Source organism: Panthera leo, chromosome C2, assembly GCF_018350215.1.
Source record: "Panthera leo isolate Ple1 chromosome C2, P.leo_Ple1_pat1.1, whole genome shotgun sequence".
In the NCBI taxonomy this organism is placed as follows: Eukaryota; Metazoa; Chordata; class Mammalia; order Carnivora; family Felidae; genus Panthera; species Panthera leo.
In genome coordinates, this window is record NC_056687.1 from 142,084,644 (window position 1) to 142,106,855 (window position 22,212).

Sequence of the window (22,212 nt, forward strand, 5' to 3'; positions counted from 1 at the left end):
AAAAAACTGCTAGGACTGATACATGAATTCAGCAAAGTCACAGGATATAAGATCAATGTATAGAAATCAGTTGCATTTCTATACACCAATAATGAAGCAGCAGAAAGAGAAATAAGGAATTGATTCCATTTAAAAAAATTGATCCCATGTAATATGAAAGAGATTGAAGAATACAAAAAGAAATGGAAAAACATTTCATGCTCAGATTGGAAGAACAAATATTGTTACAATGTCGATAGTATGGGCCGCCTGGTTGGCTCAGTCGGTTGAGCGTCCGACTTTGGCTCAGGTCATGATCTCCTGGTTTGTGGGTTCGAGCCCCACATCAGGCTCTGTGCAGAAAGCTCATAGCCTGGAGCCTGCTTCGGATTCTGTGTCTCCCTCTCTCTCTGCCCCCGCCCCCAACTCACACTCTGTCTCTCTCTCCTTCAAAAATAAATAAACATTAAAAAAAAATTTTTAAAAATTAAAAAAAATGTTGATGGTACCCAAAGAAATCTACATTCAATGCAATCTCTATCAAAATATCACCAGCATTCTTCACAGAGCAAGAAGAAACCATTCTAAAAATTGTGCAGAACCAGAAAAGACCCCAAATAGCCAAGGTAATGTTGAAAAAGAAAACTAAAGCTGGAGGCATCACAATTCTGGACTTTAAGCTGTATTACAAAGCTGTAATCATCAAGACAGTATGGTATTATCACAAAAACAAACACATAGATCAGTGGAACAGAATAGAGAACTTAGCAGTGGAGGCACAAATGTATGGCCAACTAATCTTTGACAAAGCAGGAAAGAGTATCCAATGGAAAAAAGAGTCTCTTGAACAAATAGTGTTGGAAAAACTGGAGAACAACATGCAGAAGAATGAACCTGGGCCACTTTCTTACACCATACACAAAAATAAACTCAAAATGGATCGAAGACCAACATATAAAACAGGAAACCATCAAAATCCTAGAGAAGAAAACAGGCAACAACCTTTTTGACCTCCATTGCAACAACTTCTTACTAGACACATCTCCAGAGGCAAGGGAAACAAAAGCAAAAATAAACTATTAGGACCTCGTCAAGATGAAAAGCTTCTACACGGAGAAGGAAACAATCCACAAAACTAAAAGGCTACCAATGGAATGGGAGAAGATATTTGCTAATGACATACCGGGTAAAGGGTTAGTATCCAAAATCTATAAAGAACTTCGCAAACTCAAAACCTGAAAGACAAATATTCCAGTGAAGAAATGGGCAAAATACATGAGTAGACACGTTTCCAAAGAAGACAACCAGATGGCCAAGAGACACGTGAAAAGCTGCCCAACATCACTCATCATCAGGGAAATACAAATCAAAACCACAGTGAGGTACCACCTCACACTTGTCAGAATGGTTAAAATGAACAACTCAGGACACAACAGATGTTGACAAGGATGTGGAGAAAGGGGAACCCTTTTGCACTGTTGATGGGAATGCAGACTGGTATAGCCACTTTGGAAAACAGTATGGAGGTTCCTGAAAAAATTAAAAATAGAACTGCCCTACACCCAGCAATTGCACTAGTACGTACTTATCCAAAGGATACAAAAACGCTGCTTCGAAGGGACACATGCGCCCCAATGTTTCTAGCAGCAGTATCAACAATAGCCAAATTATGGAAAGAGCCTAAATGTTCATCGACTAATGATGGTTAAAGAAGATGTGGTGTGTGTGTGTGTATGTGTATATATATACATATACGTATGTATACATATATATGTATATACATATATGTATATATATGTATATACACATACACACACACACCTACATATAATGGAATATTATTCAGTGATCAAAAAAATGAACTCTTGCCATTTGTAACAACACGGATGGAAGTAGAATGTATTATGCTAAGTGAAGTAAGTCAGAGAGAGATAAATATATGATTTCACTCACATGTGGAATTTAAGAAGCAAAACAGATGAACATAGGGGAAGGGAAGGAAAAATAAGATAAAAAAAGAGAGGGAGGCAAACCATAAGAGACTCTTAAATACGGAGAACAAACTGAGGGTTGCTGGAGGGGTGTTAAGTGAGGGGGTGGGCTGAATGGATGATGGGCATTAAGGAGGGCACTTGCTGGGATGAGTACTGGGTGTTATATGTGAGTGATGAATCACTGGGTTCTACTCCTGAAATCATTATTACGCTATATATTAACTAACTTGGATTTAAATAAAATAATTAAAAAAATAAAACAGTTTTAATTTATGTTTCTTATTACGGGCTTAGGTTTGAGATCTTTTTTCCCCTGTTAGTTTTGGGTACTTAAAGTATTTTATGATCCCCAAACCCAGAACTGGAGGTATTTTGAGGTGAAACTAGGAAGAATCCATTTTCTGCTTCTTTTGCTGTGTTTTCATGAAATGAAAAATGAGAATATAAGGTCAAACTTGAGTGCTTTGTATTAACACTAAGGTTAGGTAAAATCTCATGTCTTCTAACGTGCAGAAAAATAAAAGGGAAGATTTCTGTGGCGAAGGGGAAAAAAAAGCAAAAGATGAAGGATGCTGTCCCTGACGGATGAATGACTGCACGCAGCCATTGAATCCCACTTCCCACAGACTGCCAAAATTGAGAAATAGAAATGCCACACAAGCTAATGAGCTTGCTTGGGCTGTGAAATTCCACACGGTTACCCCAATGCTAAGGGTAACAGCTAAAAGAAACCTGAAAATAATGAATGTGATTGATTACACTTGGGAAACATAACAAGGCTTGCTGAAACTCGTACAAAAATAACATAACATATAACAGCCCCAGAAATAATCACAGTGTTGAGCCCAGGTCACACTGTGTGAAATAAGTCAGGTATTTCTGATTAATATGGTCTCTGGGCTGCATTTGCTAGGAAGTCTTACTGTGTGTGTGTGTGTGTGTGTGTGTGTGTGTGTGGTGTGTGCACATGCACTGTGTGTACTTATTAGCCATTCGGTTGCTTTGGTTGGCAAGCAGAAAGCTAGAGCCTGTAATTGATTTATAAAGTATTTCTTTCTCTTAATTGACAAGGCATGGTACAAATCCCATTTTGGAATGTGGAGGCTTTTGCATAAACATCAAGCACAATGGATCTTTTGGTGAAGGTCAAATTTTGTTTCTTTTACATTTTATAGCCCCACCCCCATCTCCCAGGGTACTTTCCAAAGGTTGAATTTTTAACATACAGTTCTTTTTTTTGTCTGTGTGTCCTCCCCCCCCCCCCCCCCCCCTACTGCCCACTACCAGAACTGCCTCCTTCTGAGCTAGGCTGTTTTGCTCCAAGAGATTTACGTGTAGATTTCTTTCAATGGGCAGATTTGTTCCAAACATCCCTAGTCATGTTGCTTTCATTGAGTAAAGGCAGAATAACCAAGTATCAGAAGGAAATCAGAGGTTTTCTGGGGATCTAGGTAGTGAAAACAAGCATTCTTTTTAGAGTACTACTGACAGGGTAAATGAACTTTAACAGTCTTCTGTTGTTAGGTTACACCACTTGAGGCAAACTCACAGTGATGATAGAGATATAAGGTACAGTGGAAACAAGCGCCGCTGTTTAGTTTTTTTTTTTTTTTTTTTAACATTTATTCATTTTTGAGAGACAGAGAGAGACAGATCATGAGCAGGGGAGGGGCAGAGAGAGAAACACACACACACAGAATCTGAAGCAGGCTCCAGGCTCTGAGCTGTCAGCACAGGGCCCTGCTCAAACCCACGAACCGTGGGATCATGACCTGAGCCGAAGTCAGACACTTTAACAGACTGAGCCACCCAGGCGTCCCCAAGCGCTGCTGTTTAAAACGTAAGCCCACACCAACATAGTGCTCCTTTCACTCACATTCATTCACCAGAGCAAATCACACAGACAGTTCCAACACCCATGAGGCCGGGGAAATATTTCTTGCCTCTAGCAGGAGGAAGAGCACAGTCACATGACAAAAATGGATACAGTGAGGGGCAAATACTTGTGGCCAATCATTCAACCTACTATAAAGTCATTCCCTAAAGAGAATATGAAGTAATGATACCGAGTGGAGGAATTAATGCAATGCAAGCAAAAGTCTTCAATAGGATAGTGGCATCATTTGTAATTTGTCATGCGTATCGAGACTGTCTGTAAAGGACTCTTTACATACAAGATCGTGGGTATCAAAAGAAGTTCTGGGTCACTTTTCGAAAGCAGGGTTTCCAGTGCATGCACATATCTGTGGAGAGCTGCTTCTCGGATTGGACAGTGGAAAGTGGTCCCGGAGTTGCCCTTCCTGTCTTTGGAAAAGGAAAGAAAGAGGTTGTTCTTCTGACCATCACATCTGGTGTTGCAGAAGGCAGAGGCTCAGATCAAACGTGCATCTAGCTCTTAGAAATGTGCTCACGCCATCTGGATGCTCATTTGATACAGTTTTCACCCTTCAAGGTTGCTTTTGTGTTCATTTTAGCTCTTACTTGCAAAATGATGTTGGAATTATAAAGAGGGTATTATCCTTTATGGTTTTCTGGTTATCTATTACTGTGCAACAAATTACCCCAAAACTTGTTGCAAAAAACAGCTATTTATTATGCTCATGGATTCTGTGAGTCAGGAATTTAGGCAGGAACAGCAAGGATGGTTTGCCTGTGTTCTCTGGTGTCTGGGGCCTCAGGTAGAAGGCTTAAGAATGGGATGATTGATAGCTGGGGGCTCGAATCATCTGAAGGTTCTGTCACTCACATGCTTGATGGTTGATGCTGGCTGTTGGCTGAGACTTTAACCCTTGAGACTATTGTCTGGAACATCGACACACTCCCCCTCCATATAATCTGGGCATTCATCCCACACAGTGGCTGTGTTTCCAGGGTGAGCATCCTAAGATAGAAAGCCAGGTGGAAGCCACATTGCCTTTATTACCCAGCCTCTCAAGTTGACTAAACAGTGTCCCTTCCACAGTATTCTAACATACTGAGGCAGTTACAAAGATTTGCCAAGTTTCAAGGGGAAGGGAATAGATTTGAACTCTCAATGTCAAAATAATGGAAGAGCATTTGGAATCCAGAACATAGATGCAGCTGTTTTTGGAAAAGATAGTTTGCCACAGGCTTACTGTCTGGCTGCAACAATATACGTCTCTTCCATGTACTTACCCTTCCTTCAAAAACCCTGAAAAGTTCCATCTGATTATGGCATCAGACTCAGGCTGAGGTGAAGCCCAGGTCCATGGGTGGGGCGGGTGTGATGCAGGAGTAGCAGTCCTGCACCATGCTTACTTTTACATCCACACTCAGGCCCCCCCCCCCCCCCCCGAAGTTCATGTGTTCAGTGAGCCTTTGGGGAGATAGATCAAACCTGGTCCAACCAATAGTGACAGTCTATCAGAATTCAACCCAGGTTCCAGGTGAGCTCAAGCTCCAGCCTCCTTCAGCAGGGAACCGGAGTGAAAGCATGGGGCAGGGAAGAAAACCAGCTGGGGGCAGGCCACATGCATTAGGGGATAATTAGGGAGGCTTAGGTCATCCTCAAGGACGTAGGGGGGTGCTGGGCCTGTCAGATGCAGGAGTGGTAGAGAATGTTCTCTGAACAGGCCAGACCTGGGCTGGGGATGCTCATGGCCAACGACTTAAGGGAAAGAGGGCAAGTCCTGAGCAAGCAGGGGCTGATGTTTGCTTATATGACTATCGGTGGTAATTCTGTTCTGCTTTGTGGGGCTTTTTTTTAAAGGTTTTTAAAAAAAATTTTTTTTTAATGTTTATTTATTTTTGAGACAGAGAGAGAGAGAGCATGAATGGGGGAGGGTCAGAGAGAGGGAGACACAGAATCTGAAGCAGGCTCCAGGCTCTGAGCTGTCAGCACAGAGCCCGATGTGGGGCTCGAACTCACGGACCATGAGATCATGACCTGAGCCTAAGTCGGACACTTAACCGACTGAGCCACACAGACACCCCTGCTTTGTGGGGCTTTAAGTGTGCCTGCTGGCTCTGTCATTACTCCAGCCTTGTAATAGAAGTTGCCAGGTGAAGGTATACCTTTAAAAGACATTTAAATATTTCTCTGACTCAGGCTTAACAATAAAGCTATTACTTCCCCTTCAAATAGGGTATCTGCTGTCAATTTTTTCTTGACCCTAACAACCTCTCTAACTTATGGGTAATTAAATATTCCCCCAAATCAAAGCATCTCAGTGTTGGCAGGGACCTCAGTTATCACTGAGCTCAAAAAAAGGGGTTGATCATAAAAGCTGCAGTGTTCCCCAAGAAAGCATGAAGTTTTGTTTTGCATGTCTGTGTGCAGGTCTAACATTTAGGATGATTTCAAAAATATACATCAATCTTGGGAATGCAAGCTGGTGCAGGCACTGTGGAAAACAGTATGGAGGTTCCTCAAAAAACTAGAAATAGAACTACCCTACGACTCAGCAATTGCACTACTAGGCATTTATCCACGGGATACAGGTGTGCTGTTTCGAAGGGACACATGCACCCCCATGTTTATAGCAGCACTATCAACAATAGCCAAAGTATGGAAAGAGCCCAAATGTCCATCGATGGATGAATGGATAAAGAATATATATATATATATATATATATATATATATATATATATATATACACATATATATATATATAATGGAGTATGACTCGGCAACCAAAAAGAATGAAATCTTGCCATTTGCAACTACGGGGATGGAACTAGAGGGTATTATGCTAAGTGAAATTAGTCAGTCAGAGAAAGACAAAAATCATATGACTTCACTCATATGAGGACTTTAAGACACAAACCAGATGAACATAAGGGAAGGGAAGCACAAATAATATAAAAACAGGGAGGGGGACAAAACATAAGAGACTCATAAATATGGAGAACAAACTGAGGGTTACTGGAGGGGTTGTGGGAGGGGGGATGGGCTAAATGGGTAAGGGCCATTAAGGCATCTACTCCTGAAATCAGTGTTGCACTATATGCTAACTAATTTGGATGTAAATTTTAAAAAATAAAAAAATACATCCTTCTTACTATATTTCTTATATCTGGAGGAAGGCCAGCAGCCTCTTTCTTCCCTTGCAGTATGCTCCATCTTCCTGGGAGTAGTTGGGAATCAAGAGAAGCAAAGCCACTGTGGCCTTGGCCAGGTCTTTGAGCAAAATCACACCATTAAGCAAAATCACATAGTTATAGTGGTTGTTTGTTTGTTTGTTTGGTCTAAGCTGCCTGATTCTGTTCTTCTGTTCTGTGCTGACCTATTTCAGGGATCCTAAACACCAAGACCTTTATTTCATCAAAATTCAACCGTCTTGTCGCAGAGAAAAGAGAATATTATTATTCTTTACTGTCCTTGGTAGTATTTACACTTGAAAGTGCACAAATTGGGGGTAATGCCTAAGTATCTTGCATATTTGTTAATAATGCAACTTTAGTAATAGTAGGAAAACAGTTTGTAGTGTCTTTCTGCTCCCCCTCAAATTGCAATCTATAGGCAACTGCTACTAGGTTATAGTGCTCTGCTCTGATTGTAGTGTTTACTTTTCCATGGCTGAAAAACAACCTCTCTCCCCAGCTTTTTTTGGCTATTGGAAAGAGAAAAAAGATATTAAAGTTCTCTGGTACTCTTTTTCTCATTAGCTTTGATGAGGCTTTGAAAATATTTGTATTCAAAAAGATTACAGGTGTAACAGTATGACTCTCAGCCCACAAATGGAAGTAGACAAGAAATATCACATTTCTTCAATTCCTTCCTTTCAACTGACACAATTTGGACTATAAATACCCACTTTCCTGGCCGGCAGGAAATTTCGCCTCAGTCCTTCATGAGACTCCTCCTCTCCCTAGAGTCAAGCTGAAGCTTCAAGGTCTTAGTTGGTACCAAGCCACTGGGGGGCTTCATCCTCTTGTGTGCTTTGTCCACGTGTTTGTGGTCCCCTGCGGTCTTGGAACTCTGCCGCCCTTCCAGTTTGGAGGAAGGAATTTTGACAGTGCTATGAACCTCAGAGCTTAGGAGATGGCCTTCCAGGAGCATCATGGGGCTCTATCTCTGGGGCTTTGCTGTCTGCCTGCCACCCTTCAGGAAGAGCACCCTTCCCCACTGCTCAGGAGATCCTCCCTCACTCTTTGTGACTTCTCTTCGTTTCTCATTGCGTGTTGCAAAATCCCTTCTTTCCAAACCGCATTCTTCTGCCCGTTTGACTTTAGAAAAAGAAAGGGGACAGTGCCTGAGGAGATACAAATATTAATATTAAGAAAAAACATCAGTCACTCCAAAAGAGTCTAAGAGTTGCTCCGTCAGGAGTGTCCTCTCTACCATTAGCTCATAGGCAATGACGAAGTTCTTGTCATCCATGATAGCAGGAGCATCTTATCTCATTTCTACTGTAGCCATGTCTTCTTGAGGCCAAAGGAAATGTTTTCAAGTGAAGATGTGCATCTATGGAAAATTTCATGGTTGCCTCTATCATGGAGGAGAGGTGGATTGGAGGTGGGTGTGGGCATTTTCAATTGCCTGCACTAACCAGCAGTTGCTCAAGCTGGACAGTTCCCTGAAGGGATAGTTTTACTTTATTTTATTTAAGTTTTTACAACTGGTCAGATTCAAATTCGACTCTTTTTGGCTCACCTCCCTTTCCTGCACTCTGATTTAGAGAAGAAGATTGTAGTCTTATTTATTTTCCATTTTCTCTTACAAAGAGAGGACGTGTGGTAGAGTGTTCTGAGCCAATTTGCCCAGGTTTTAATCCTCACTCTGCCGCTTGCTAGCTCTGTGGTTTTGGACAATTTGCTCAGCTTCTGTGCTTCAGTTTACTTTCCTGTAAAATGAGAACAGTGATAACAGTCCCTGCCCCGTTGGGAAATGGAGATAGTGGAGTGAGTTCATGCACACATCATGCTTAGAATGGTGCCTGGCACATTTAGGAGGTGCTGTTATCCGTGAAATATCTCTACTGTTCGATTTGTATTTAAAAGCATATAAATATAATACAGTGTTGGAGAAAACATATAAATAATTGTCTCACTCTCCTGCTGAAAACAAACAAACTGCACTAACCTCAAGGGTCTCTCCCACACCCAGCATATAAAGTCTGCAGGCAGGATTTGGACACTCAGAGCACTCCAGGGCCCAGCCTCAGCCCAGGCTTGGGCTCATTTCCACCCCCTCAACAACCCCCGGCTTCAACTCCACGCACACTCAGCTTGTTCACCCTTGTCATTCCCCTAATGTCAATCTTTTTGCCTTTCCAAATGCTGCCCCTCCATAGGAGTGTACTTGTCACCTTTGTCTGCCTATTAAAGTATTTTCGGTTTTTAGGGGCGCCTGGGTGGCTCATTCGGTTAAGCATCCGACTCTTGGTTTCAGCTCAGGTCATGATCTCACGTTTTGTGAGTTCGAGCCCACATCAGGCTCTGTGATGTCAGAGAGGAGCCTGCTTAGGATTCTTTCTTTCTCCCTCTCTCTTTCTCTGCCCTTTCCTCACTTGCTCTCTCTCTCAAAATAAATAAACTTAAAAAAATACTTTCATTTTTAAGTGTGTGTGTATATATATATATATATATACACATATATATATATACTTATATGTATACAGTATAGATATACTTTTACGTGTGTGTGTACAATATATATATATATATAAGTATATATATATATGTATATATGTATATATAGTATAGTATACTATATATAGTAATTCTTTTGTGAAGTCTTCTGTTTCCCCCAAATCAGAGGTGGTCACTATCATCTTTAGCCCTGATAATGCTTAAATAAACAAGCAAAAATTCAAAGTTGTGTTTTGATACTTACTTCCTGCACTTCTTTTATAATTAGTTGTATATTTGTCCTTCTCATTCAGTTGGAGGCCACAATATCACTTTTCTATTGCAGTTTCCCCAATATTTTAGTATGGGAATTTTCAAACATACAGAAACCTCGAAGGGATAGAATGCAATCCACGAACCCACCTTTTTCAACATGCAATATCATGTGGTCACATTTACTTTATGTGATACATGTTTTATTTCCACTGAACCATTTAAATGTAAATGTCAGCCATCATGACCTTTTATCCCTGACTACTTCAGCACACAGCTCTCAAAAACACGGACAAACAAAATCATCATCATGCCAGGATAACACCTAAGAAAATCAATGGTGATTCTTTAATGACACTTAATACACACTTTGTGTTTAGTTTCCCCAACTGAGAGAAGACCATGTCTTCATTCCTATTTATACCATAATGGCGAATATCACTTTCTGTTGAACTGAAGAATCTGAGTACTGCTAATACCATGAGGCGTCATTTTCTTGCAGAAAGTAGCCTTTTCTATTACACTTTGAGACTTGTTTCTCTAGACCTTAGCCTTAGCTTTGATCTTTCTTCTCTCTGTGTCTGTCTCTGTCTCTCCCCCTGTGGAAATGAGACTAAACGGTTTCATTTAGAGATGGGGATTTTAGGAAGCCTGAGTTGCATTTTCTTTCTACTGGCACAGCGATCCTATTCACTTTTCGGAAAGTTCTAGTGTTTTTTTTGTAAAGTAATAGTCCTGCAGGCTGTGACAATACAATTAACTCTAATGTGGGGATTGGTTATTCAGTCAGTGGATTATACAGAGATTTTTCTTCTCCTGTTTTCTTCTGTCTGCCTCCAGGCCATTTCACTGCCTGGAGTATTTTCATGGCTATGAAAATCAAAAGAAAGGAATTGGGTACAGCTTTCCTTAGTTTTTAGCACCTCTAGTCAAAGAGCTGGTAGTGATTGAGTATCAGGCTAAATTTAGGTTTGTGGATTATGATTGAATTTTCCTTTCTCAGAATCTCCGTGTTGCCAGTAGTGAGAATAATTAAGAGTTGCTTTTAATAAATAAAGTGTATTAAGAAATTTAAAGAGTTTGTGTCAGTATAAGAAATGATTTTGATAAGGACTGTCAATCAGTAGCTGATATTGTCACTAAGGGAATGAAATAGAGTCTGTCATGACTCAGAGACACCCTTCCTAGTTGATGAATTCAGTTCTTTTCTTAGGATTATAATTCATTGGTCTGCCACTGTTTTGCTTTTTCATGTTCACGACTTTTTGACTTTGTATGAAGTGCTTTCAGCAAAATATCCAAAATATATTAGAATTATCGAAAACATACATTTTTATCTTCCTGAGTAGCTTACTGAAAATGGATGTTTTGTTGTGTTGTTCATTTGTAAAAGCAAAGCTTGCAATGAAACTTCTACATCATGGCATCATTGGCTCTAAAACTCTTACTTTCCTAAGACATCAACTCTGGAATAAAAAGGTTGAAGTGCTAGGGCGCCTGGGTGGCTCAGTCGGTTAAGCAACTGACTTCGGCTCAGGTCTTGATCTCACGGTTCGTGGGTTCGAGCCCCGCATCGGGCTCTGTGCTGACAGGTTGGAGCCTGGAGCCTGCTTCAGATTCTGTGTCTCCCTCTCTCTGCCCCTCCCCCACTTGTGCTCTGTCTCTGTCTCTCTCTCAAAAATAAATAAAATGGAAAAAAAAATAAAAAAAAAAGTACTGAAGTGCTTTGAGATTAGTCGGACAGTTCATCCCAGAAGAAATTCAGTCACTATTGATGTTTATTCGGCTCAGAGAAGCAACAGGAAGGGCTAAAATGACAGAAAAGGGAAATGACAGTGGAAAGAAACATGAAAAATAAAGCCAGGATTTATTTCATCAAAGTGTACATGCCAAGTAAGCATGCATCAAAGAATATGTGCTTTATCACGTTAATCGGTTTTGCTTTCTTTAGCACTCTTTTTGAGACATGAAAGGTATCATTAGTTGGTTGGTAACGTGTCTATTGTCTGTCTTTTCTTCCTGAGAAGAAGCCCATGAAGACAGAGACTGTCTTGTTCATCAGTATGTCCTCAGTGCCCAGTAGGCAAGGGCCTAGCTCATAGTACCTGCTCACCTAGTGTCTGTTGAATAAATGGATTCTTGCATCTTGTGTAGCTAAATTGTTTTTTAATCTTAAAGCTCAATGATTACATGAGTCTCTGTTAGATTAGTTAAGATAATTCTTAAGTATAACCTGCTTTTGTTGTTACTGTTCAAAACATACTTTATTTTCCCTATTTCAGAGGTGACTGAGCAAGATGTTACTATGTGTTGCTATGTTCAAAGCTCCCAGAGTTAGTTGTAAAATAGAAAGCAGGCATCAAAGAACTCAGCCCAAGATTCCTTTTAAATGAAAACTGCTCACTGATATCTTGTCTTTGCAAACTTTGAAAGAAACAGTTGCGGCTCGAGAGAGAGAGAGCATTCCTGCCCAAATCTGTGTTTTGAGTTACTCTGAGTCATAATATTGTATGTTTCTGCCATGTAGGAAGAAGGGGTGAGAAGTAGAGCATCTCATGAACTGTGAGATACTGAGAAGTTCTCCAGTTTTCCCCTAACTGGACCATAATGGAGCTTAATCACTGTGTCTATGGAACTTAGTCTATCAGCATACCCCTTGTGCTGTGACCATGGTTTAAAACATGCTACCGAAAAAAATAGTAGCGATCTTTGGATTATTCAAGTTGTAGATTCTCCCTACCTATAGTTCTTATTATTAAAAAATAGCTGTGAAACTTGTGATGTGTCTGAGGTTGAAGGAAACATAATTCAAGGTTATTGAACACTATTGCACTTTCTCTCTTCTGTGAGCAGTCATACTATACTTTTTAATTCACAAGAAAAAGGAAGTCTAGATTGTTTCTCCCAAGCCCTGTGCTAAGGCCTCAAAAGAAGTGTATTAAGCTTTGAATGATAGTCCTAAAAATAAAATACTTCATATGAGTTTTGTTTTGAGTTTATTACAAGAATATGGTTGCCCCTTTAAAAAATTCCATTCTCACCTAGGTAAACATTCAGCTTCTTTGACAGCGACTGCTGATTTCTGGGGTCTCCCTTATCTTTGTTCATTTTAGCAGCTTCCTTATTCTTTCAGCAGTGAACTACGTTGAGCTAACACTGTTGGGCTTGACCTTGCAAATGACAGAAATGAACTTAGTGGTTTTCCTAGCCACTTAATCTCACAGCTGAGGTCTCATTCTGAACCTAAAGGAACATCAAATTTCTCCAACTCCAATGATGTATGATCCTGTGGATGCCATTGGTCACAGAATCAATGAGGTCAACAGAAAAAGTATGGCTCCTTCAGTGTTTATTTTTTTACATTCAGCCCAAGTAGTGCTTTAGAAATAAAAAGTCCTCTCCTGGATCTCCAGAGCCAAGGAAGCCCCAACAGAGAAAACTGGCATCACAAGAAGGCATTCTCCTCCTGACCCCCAATTATATGATCCTTCTTCCTTCTCTTTCACTAAAACAGCCCATGCCTTTAGATCTGCATCTTTCAGGCTCTGAGATTGTGCACTAGAAAGAGAGCATACCATGCCAGATTCATAGCCTTTTCTTCTAAGAATCATCCAGGTTCCTGTGAAGGCCGGGAGGCAATATGTGGGCATTGTGGTTTACCTTCTTTACCCCGACCAAAGAAGATTTCTTTGTGCGTGTGTGCCTCGATGCACACGCATTGCACAGGCTGCTTTCTGTCCAGTTCCATGGGGGCCAGGCTGATGATGTCTTGGTTTCATAAAGAAAAGGATGGCTCAGGTTTCTAATTCCACTCGGATCCTTGAGCAACGCATGGTTCAGACAGATAAGCTTTAAGGATGAAACAGGTGCCTGTTCCCCCAAGGGTGTGAAATAGGGAGAAGGAGAATCAGAATGTCAGATTTCCTGCTTTCTTATGCATCCTTTTCATTTATTTATGCAGCAAGAACTTATCGAGCTCCTCCTCTGTGTCCAGCACTAGACTCTGTTCCTTGTCAGTTTAATTAAAGATGTTGAACCCTGAGAAACTCTTTTTGGCTCTCTTAACCCACCTCCCATCTCCTCCACAAAAGTGTTCCGACTTTGCTGTCAGAGGAACCTGGGTTTGAATCCTGTTTCTGCCATTTTGGAATATCAGAGATATGGATTGTATTTTCTGCTTATCCTCCTTCCTAATGGTAAATGATTTCCCTTGGGGGGAATGTCTTTCCCTCTTTGTGATCTGTCTTGATGGGAATGTAAATCTGGGTGTGCTGTCCTTTCCTAGCCACGCTAGGACCATGACTCCCCTGGCATCTGAGTCTTGAGTAAGGCCGACAAATACGGTAGAGCCCGTTGCTTCCCCTGGAAATACTGAATTTTGATGTTTGAGTAATTCCTCGTGCTGGGAATTGTCTTGTTCTTTCTTGTCTTGTTTTCTGGTTCTCTGAATGCGGGGAGCTACCGCCTTCCTGTCAACAGAGTCGCCTTTCTGCTTGTTGGCCACAGTTGGTTTCTGTGACCTGAAATCCAAGAAATCCTGGCTGACACGACTTCGGGGCAGTTACCTTCATCTCTTTTAGTCTCACTTTCTGCATTTCGAAAATGGGAGAAATGATGCCTACCTGACAGGGCGGGTGTGGCTGAGATGGGATGGCACCGCAAAGAATGTGGTGCAGCGCGCCCCCCCCCCCCAAAAAACGTGGGAGGCACGCAGTAATTGCCGGTTACGGTCACGGTTCACGCTCTTACTCTCCCCGTGTAGAAGCCCTGCCTTGGGGTAAGTCCATTCCCAGTCTCTCCCAAGTGCACGTGCCTCCCTCAGAGGCGGCCTGGAGCCTGGATTCACGAGGAAAAGACAGGTTCAGAAATAGAAAAAGCAGCAGCCTATCAGAACATCAAAGCAGTGAGGGAACTGACAGGGAGGGGAGGCGAGAGGAGGCTGGAGCTCTCTAGGAGTGAGGGGTGAGCCGGGGGTGGAGGGGAGAAGGGAGCTGCCGTTCCTACCTGCTTTCTGTTCTCATTGCCATACATGGAACTTTGAGCCTCCTGTGACTTCAGATACATTCCCTATGATTCTCTTAGTGGAGAGCTGGCTGCATTTCATTTCTGTCTGAATTATGTCTGTGGATGGGGATATTTTATACTTATCTAAAAAGCACATGACTCTTATTTTTGTTTTTTAATCAATGGAGGTAACATTCGGGCTTGCTTAAGTGGGAAGTGGCCCGTCATTCTCCTCTCGAGTGTTTTCATTTTCTCCCCTGTCTTTTTAGGCATAGCCAGTGCCCAAACTGCTTTTTACCTAGAGAAAACTTCTAAAGGGGCACAGCCTGGGAGCTTATCATATGCACATTTGAATTAGTCTACCTGGGTTCAAATACAGCTCTTCTACCAATTGGCTGTGTGACTTTAGGAAAGTACCGTAACCTCTCTCTGCCTTGCTTTTCCCATCCATAAAATAGGCTGTTAATAATGTTGCTATATTGTGGAGATGAAGAGAGTAAAAGCTTGGTATGAGACTTACGTAAAGTGCTCAGTGAATATATTTATTACGATTTTATTTGTTGCTACCAACAGAACTGAACATTGTTTAACTTAAGAAAAAAGGAGGAATGGATTGGAAAGCTGCTGGGGCGTTCTCAGAATTTAAGGCAGAGCCGGTCACTCTGAGTTAAGAAACAGGGAGGGAACCCAAGGCAGGGCTGGGCCCTCAGCAGCAAGAGTTGTTGGGCAATTTGTCTGGGGCCTTTGCACCTAAGTGATGCACGCTCCTCCAAGTCTGCTGGGCTCGCTGCCCCTCCTTTCACTTTACAACATCGTAAATATCAAGAAGTGGGCGAAACCGATGAAACCCCAGATATCACACGGGGAGGTGGTGGTGGGGGGGGGCTGGTGGGGGGAACCACTTCAGGCCCAGATGCTGGTTTAGGCTTTGAAAAGGCATGAACTTTGCATCTCTTTTCCTGCTTATCAAAAATGAAATCAGCGTTAATAAAGGGCAAAGCTCAGGTTGAGCCTGGGGAGACAGGAGCCCTGCAAAGCCCTGGCTCCTTTTAAATCCTCACTGAAGGCACAGTCCCCACAGAGAAAAATGATTTTATTAGCCCTGAGATTATGGTAGGAAAATTCAGAAATCTCCAGATCGGCTTTGATCCTAAAGGCATTGACCAAACAGAAAGTTTTCCTATATTCTGCATGATACCGCTAAGCAATAGTGTCAAAATATCTTTGTTTTATTTTGCGTTGTTTTAAACATACTGTGGGGGTTGGAAATGTTTTAAACGTACTGCGGGGGTTGGAAATGTGGATGAAGGGGACAGATTTGTGAAAAATGTTCTGAATTGCTGTGGACTTTATAAATAATCGAGTAGATCCTTTCAATGGGTAATTTGCAACTATAATTTAAAACTTTTTTGGGGAAACTTTTTGAAACAAAGGTGCACGGAGCAATACTTTATTAAATATCCCAGTAGTTGTCTCTTGAGCTAAACACAGTTTTCAAAAGTATAATCTAGAGAGTGATGATGATGATGAAGGTGATGATAGCTAGCACTCACTGATGTACTTCTCTGTGCTGTGCTAAGTGCATTACGTGTACTAATTCGTTGACTTCTGCCAACAACCCTGTGAAGGAGTTACGGGTATTATCTCCATTTTACAGGTCAGGGAACAGAAGCACTGAGATGTGGGTTAACTTTTCCAAAATCACACAGCAATGGATGTAGACTCGGGTCATTCAAGGTCACAGCCCAGGCTCTCGCCAGCACATTCCTCAGTAATTTCTAGGCATCAGGTTCCAGACAGGAAGTAAAGGGACTCAGAAGCGAAATAAAATAAACATTCGTAGTGCACACATTGTGCAATATATACCGTACTGATTCTGTCTTGTTTGTTCCTTCTAGGAAGCCTTCGATGAAGGCGATTGTTTACTTCTTCCACAGAGGGTGTTAAAAGATAAACTGAGGCATATTAAAAATTTTAAGAGTTTATTAGAGCAAAATACTGCTTGAATTGGGCAGCATCCAATCCAGCAGATAGAAAGGAGCTCTGAGGCGCTGTACCAAATGAAAAACTTTTATAGGCAGAAAGGAGCAGGAACAAGGAAGTTATACTGGCAAAAAAAGGCAGGTCAGTTATTGCAAAGTTACTTCCCTTTAAGGAATGGCAGGCGCCTATCCAGCAGATGACCCAGCTAGTGCTGATCAGGTGATTGACTGGTTTAAGACTCCATTTGTGGGAAAGCTGGGACTGCAGTAAGGTTAAATTCTGGTTTGGTGATGTGGCGCCTAGCATGAGTGACTCCATTTGGGGTCTACTGTCTTGTTTTCACCAAGGGGGTAAATAGGAACCGCTCAATGTTATGTAGTCAGTTGATGCATGAAGTGGGTGGGAGGCTGGTGTTCAAACCCAGGCATTTTAGACCTCACACCTTGCGCTTTCTTTTAAAAAGTGTTATCACCCAGGCTTCTAAATAAAACGGATCAAGCTGTTTCTTCAACTGCTTTAAAAGCCCTCTCTATTCTATTTGGAGGTATTTGTTATATTTACCATATCTACATAGTAAAAAAAGGAGACTCTGTGAAGCTGAGTCTCAGAGGTGTGATCCAGAGACCAAGTCGGGGGCAGAGGATCTGAAACACTGGTTTCTCGTAATGGTTTCGGCCTGAATTTCTGAGAACCGTTATTCATAGATTGTGCATGGAATTAAGTCTGTCCACGGGGATTTTAGCCCCAAACTCTGAACATGAAAGTGGAAGCATTTACCATTTCAGTGATAAAAGGAATGAAATTGTATCCTGGCAAAAATCTGTACTCTAAAAAATGAGTTAAAATTTTTTAAAAATGTTTTTTAATGTTTATTTATTTTTGTGAGAGAGAGAGAGAGAGAGCGTGAACAGGGGAGGGGCAGAGAGAGAGGAAGACAGAGAATTCGAAGCAAGTTCCAGGCTCCGAGCTGTCAGCACACAGCCTGACGTGGGGCTCGAACTCACGGACTGTGAGATCATGACCTGAGCCGAAGTCAGACACTTAATGGACTGAACCACCCAGGCACCCCCAAAAATTTCTAAGTAATATAAAATTGTCAATTGTCTTAAAAAAACGAACAAATAAAACACTAATGCTTACATATGCACGGATGGTTCAGGAGCCAAGGATAAAGGGCCTGTAGGTTCATGGAGGATTTGGTCTTGAGCCACTAGCTCAATTCTCCTATCTGAAAAATGGGATCATACTACTAGCTCATTTTATATGACAAAGATGAATGAATGGGGTGTAGTATTTCTCTACTGCATGAATTAAGTATAAGGCATTTTGGAATAGACTATCTACTGCTAAAAATAGCCAAAAGAATCTTTAAAAATGGTCAAAATCAGCTATCGAAACAATTTCCTGGGGCCCAGAATTTGGCATTTTTATGACCAAGGACATCATAAAACACATGCTACTTCAGTATAAGGGGCTTGCATCCGGTTGTTATGAAAAGGCCACTTTACGCTCAAAGGTCCTTTCTAAACACCAAATGACATTATAAACAGGTGAGATTGGGGTTGGTCTAGCTTCACGGTTTTCTTGAGTGTCTCCACTGCTATGAGCAGGGCTTAGAAAGCTGGCTTGCACCATCAACTCCTGCAGACATCCTCTTTGATCACACTTGATGATGTTTTTGTGTGAACTAGGATCCAAGCTCAAATACAGGAGCATTAAATGTACAAGAGAGATCATGAGTCTCTAAGTAGAACTTCTCCAAGTTAAGTCAACAGATAGACATTGGGGGAAGTTCGGAAAGGGAAAGACTCAGGCAAAGTCAAAACAGAAGAAGACAAGACATAAGAAACAGATTGTAGTTTGTTCATTCCTTCTTTTTTAAAAAAATATTTAATGTTTATTTATTTTTGAGAGAGAGACAGAGCGTGAGTCGGGGAGGGGCAGAGAGAGAGGGAGACACAGAACCTGAAGCAGGCTCCAGGCTCCAAGCTGTCAGCACAGAGCCCGACGCGGGGCTTGAACTCATGGACCATGAGATCATGACCTGAGTCGAAGATGGACACTTAGCCGGCTGAGCCACCCAGGCAGCCCTGTTCATTCATTCTTTTATGTATTAATTCTCATCTTTTTCAGTATCATCCATTAAATATCCAGCTTATCATATGCTAAAAACATCACATATGGTACCTTATTTATTCTCTGTAATTTATGAGGCAAGGAGGGCGAGTAGCACTACCTTATATTTAAGGAAACAGAGGCTCAGAGAGGTGAAGAAACTCAGCCAAGGTCACACAGCTAGTATATGATGGAGTCTGGATTTGCATGCTGGGTGGGTGCTTGCATTTCAAAGCCACATCTATTCTGCCAGGCCAGGCTCCAACTGTCCATTGTCAGAACAATGGGGGAAGTTTCTTAAGGGCAGATTCTGGGATTCTACCTCTAGATATTTTGATTAGGTTGGTCTAGAGAGGGAACTAGAGATCTCCGTGATTTGGATGATGTCCATTCACAAATTACACTTTGATAAACACAGCCCTATTTGATGTTGTCACTCAATAAACATAGTTCTGTCTGGAACAACTTTGAGGTCACCGCATGGTCAGTTTTGGTATCTTCCCCTGAAAACTAAAACAATAAAATCTATCTCAGTCCCTGTTGGGAAGCTGAAAGACGATACTGTATGGCAAGCAGTGTGTCTGACTTGCGGAAACTGCTTTGTAAGGCATATTTTTCTTTCCCAGGAAAGCAGAAAGAACCAAAACATTCAACATTGATCGCTTTAAAGAGTAGCCAGTGTATGAGGTGACTCACTTGCCTGGTCTAAATCAGGGCTGCGGGACAGAGCAGAGGCAGGAACAGAGTTTGCCTAAGCCAGGAGTTGTGGGGATGAAAGTACAATTAATCCTAGAAGCAGAATTACTTGAGAAGCAGAGGAATCTTTATTGCTAAAGTAGCCCATAGAAATCTCGCCAACGCCAACCCCGCTGCTGGCCACTGTGTGATTGTGGTCCGGTTATTTCTCTCAGAGCATCGCTTCCTTCAGCTACAGAGCTGAGATAACAAAAGCTTCCGCGTAGTGTTGCTGTGCGGATGAAATGACTGAAGAATGCACCGAGGAGTCAGCACGAAAGTTATCTGGCACGTAACGTATGTGGCAATACTAGCTCCGGGGACTGCAGTCATATGATGATTAGGAGAATTATTATGATCTCTACACCGTTGAACCTGAAGAAGAATCCATTCCACAATTTTCTATAGGAAACCTCTGAGGCCGGAGGTGTATCAGAATTTTTGGATCTTAGGAAAGTAATACGGTACATATACTGCCTATTGTACAACACATCAGAGACTAGAAAGAACCCTGTTAATCACACACACACTCATCTTGCTGCAAGGAAATTGAGGAATATTCACACCGAGTGATAAAAGTAGCCTCATGTCCGTTCAGGTCCGGTCTTGCCGTCAAATGCCTTACAAAAAGCTTTTAGTTTTTTCACAGCTTTTTGGATCTCAGAACTGCAGATATGGGATTGTGGACCCTTCTAACGTTTCCATTAACATTACTCTCCCAGGATGCTGCTTCCCACATCCATAAAGTGGGCACAGCATTAGCAGCAAGTGTAATGTGATGTCTAAATGAATTCAATACATCTTTATAAAACTGGAGTTGGATAGATTACCAGCCAGTGGGACTCACTGGAGGATGAGATGGCATTATGACTTCTTTCTCTTTTTTTGCAAGTTCTAAAAAGTGAAATGAGATCAGGGAAAGTTTAGAAATCCGAGGGACAAACGGTCTCCCTTATGCAAACATCTTACCACGCAACTACTGTCATTTCATGAACATTCACTTATACGTGTTACATACATTTTTATCTAGATATAAGTATACTGGGCATACAATATGTGTTGCTTCACAAATATTTGTATCTTCCTACAATATCTTCACCGTGGTCACTTTAAAGTTTATGTACCATTACGCATTACCATATTCATGTAACAATCTCCTTGTTGGTGGAAGTTTTCACTGTTACCAAAATGCTCTGATGAACCGCTTTTGCTCTTAGCTAAATCTGTTATCACCTAGAATTAGTCTTGGTACCGCGACCTAAAATTTTGATTAGAAAGATGTAAAGCTCTGGCACTGAAACCAGGGAGAAGGTAGGGATGGACAGTCAAGAGCCACGTGTAATGCTGAAGGCCTTTAAATTCAAAGAGGAGAGTCTGGGGGATTCTGCCAATGTTAGGTGAGAGAAGGAGCGTATTCAGAGTTGGAGGTGTGAGGAGAAGTGAGACTAGAGACAGGAGGTGAGCAGGGGCCACCCAGCAGTGTGTGACAGGCATTGCCAGCAGCATGGCCTCTGTGACTCTAGGAATGGGCTACGTGCCTTGGTTTACAGGCACAGAGGAAGAATTGGTATGCCCGGAAAGTTCCTTTCTTCTAGTACAGTTTTTATTTCTGTTAAGTGATTGCTCAAAGTGGGCCTTATTTTTACCTGACTTTAGTCCAAGTGGCCATCTGCTCTCACCTGGACTCCTACAAAAAAACCATCTGAAGGCTTCTCTACCACTCAGCCTCCAGCTTCTCTAATCTATTCCCACACAGCATCCAAAGGGTATTTATTCTGAAGTGCAAATTTACTCATTCATTCCCCCACCCCGTTTAAAACCCTTCAAGGTCTTCCTGGTGTCCCTAGGATAAAGACAAAAGTACTTAATGTGGGTTTAGACTCTTTTGATTGTAAGTAATAGGCGACCTAATTCAAGCTGACTTAAGTAAAAAAGGAAATGTTATTGGGTAACCCTATCCAACAATCAAGGCTCAGGACGATAAAAGATTTGATAAAGATCTGCTTTCTCTCTCCGCCACCTTTGCTTCCTCTGTGTGGATTCCTCTCAGGTGAGATCTCTTGGCCACAACACTGCTGCCAGCGACTCTAACTTATGTGCTGTGGATAAAACCTTCCCCCCGACCCCGGCAGTCTCAGCCACAGCCCTGGGATTCCCTCTGATTGGACTGGCTTGGGTATGTGTCCTCTTCTGAACCAATTACCCAGATTAGGTGAATCAGATTATGTTGATTGGCCAAAAGCTGGATGACATACTTTACCTAGATTCTACCCCACCTAAACCATATGGACTCAGAGTGGGGAAAGTGCAGATCCCTGCAAGAAACCTGGAGATCTTGCTCGAAGAAGGATGCACATGTGCTGGTTTGGCTGAGATACAACTGTTTACTATTGTGTGGATATATGAACCGCTACATTGTTTCCTAACCTATTCTTCCTGCTTTGTCTAGCCCAGCATTCCCCCTTGCTTTGTGTACCGGCCACTTTAGTCTTGAATCCGATCGCATAACAGACCACCCCCGAACGTAGCATCTTACAACAGCAGCTATTTAGCATTTCTCACCAGTCCATAGGGCAGCTGGGTGGTTCTGCTGCT

At 41.8% G+C, this 22,212-nt stretch overlaps 1 non-coding gene across 1 annotated transcript; it reads left to right on the forward strand.

The window, feature by feature from the left end:
* Positions 1–247: 247 nt before the first annotated feature.
* TRNAQ-UUG lies at positions 248–332 on the forward strand. Its single transcript has one exon. It is a non-coding gene; the product is annotated as a tRNA-Gln (tRNA).
* The last annotated feature ends 21,880 nt before the right edge of the window (positions 333–22,212 follow it).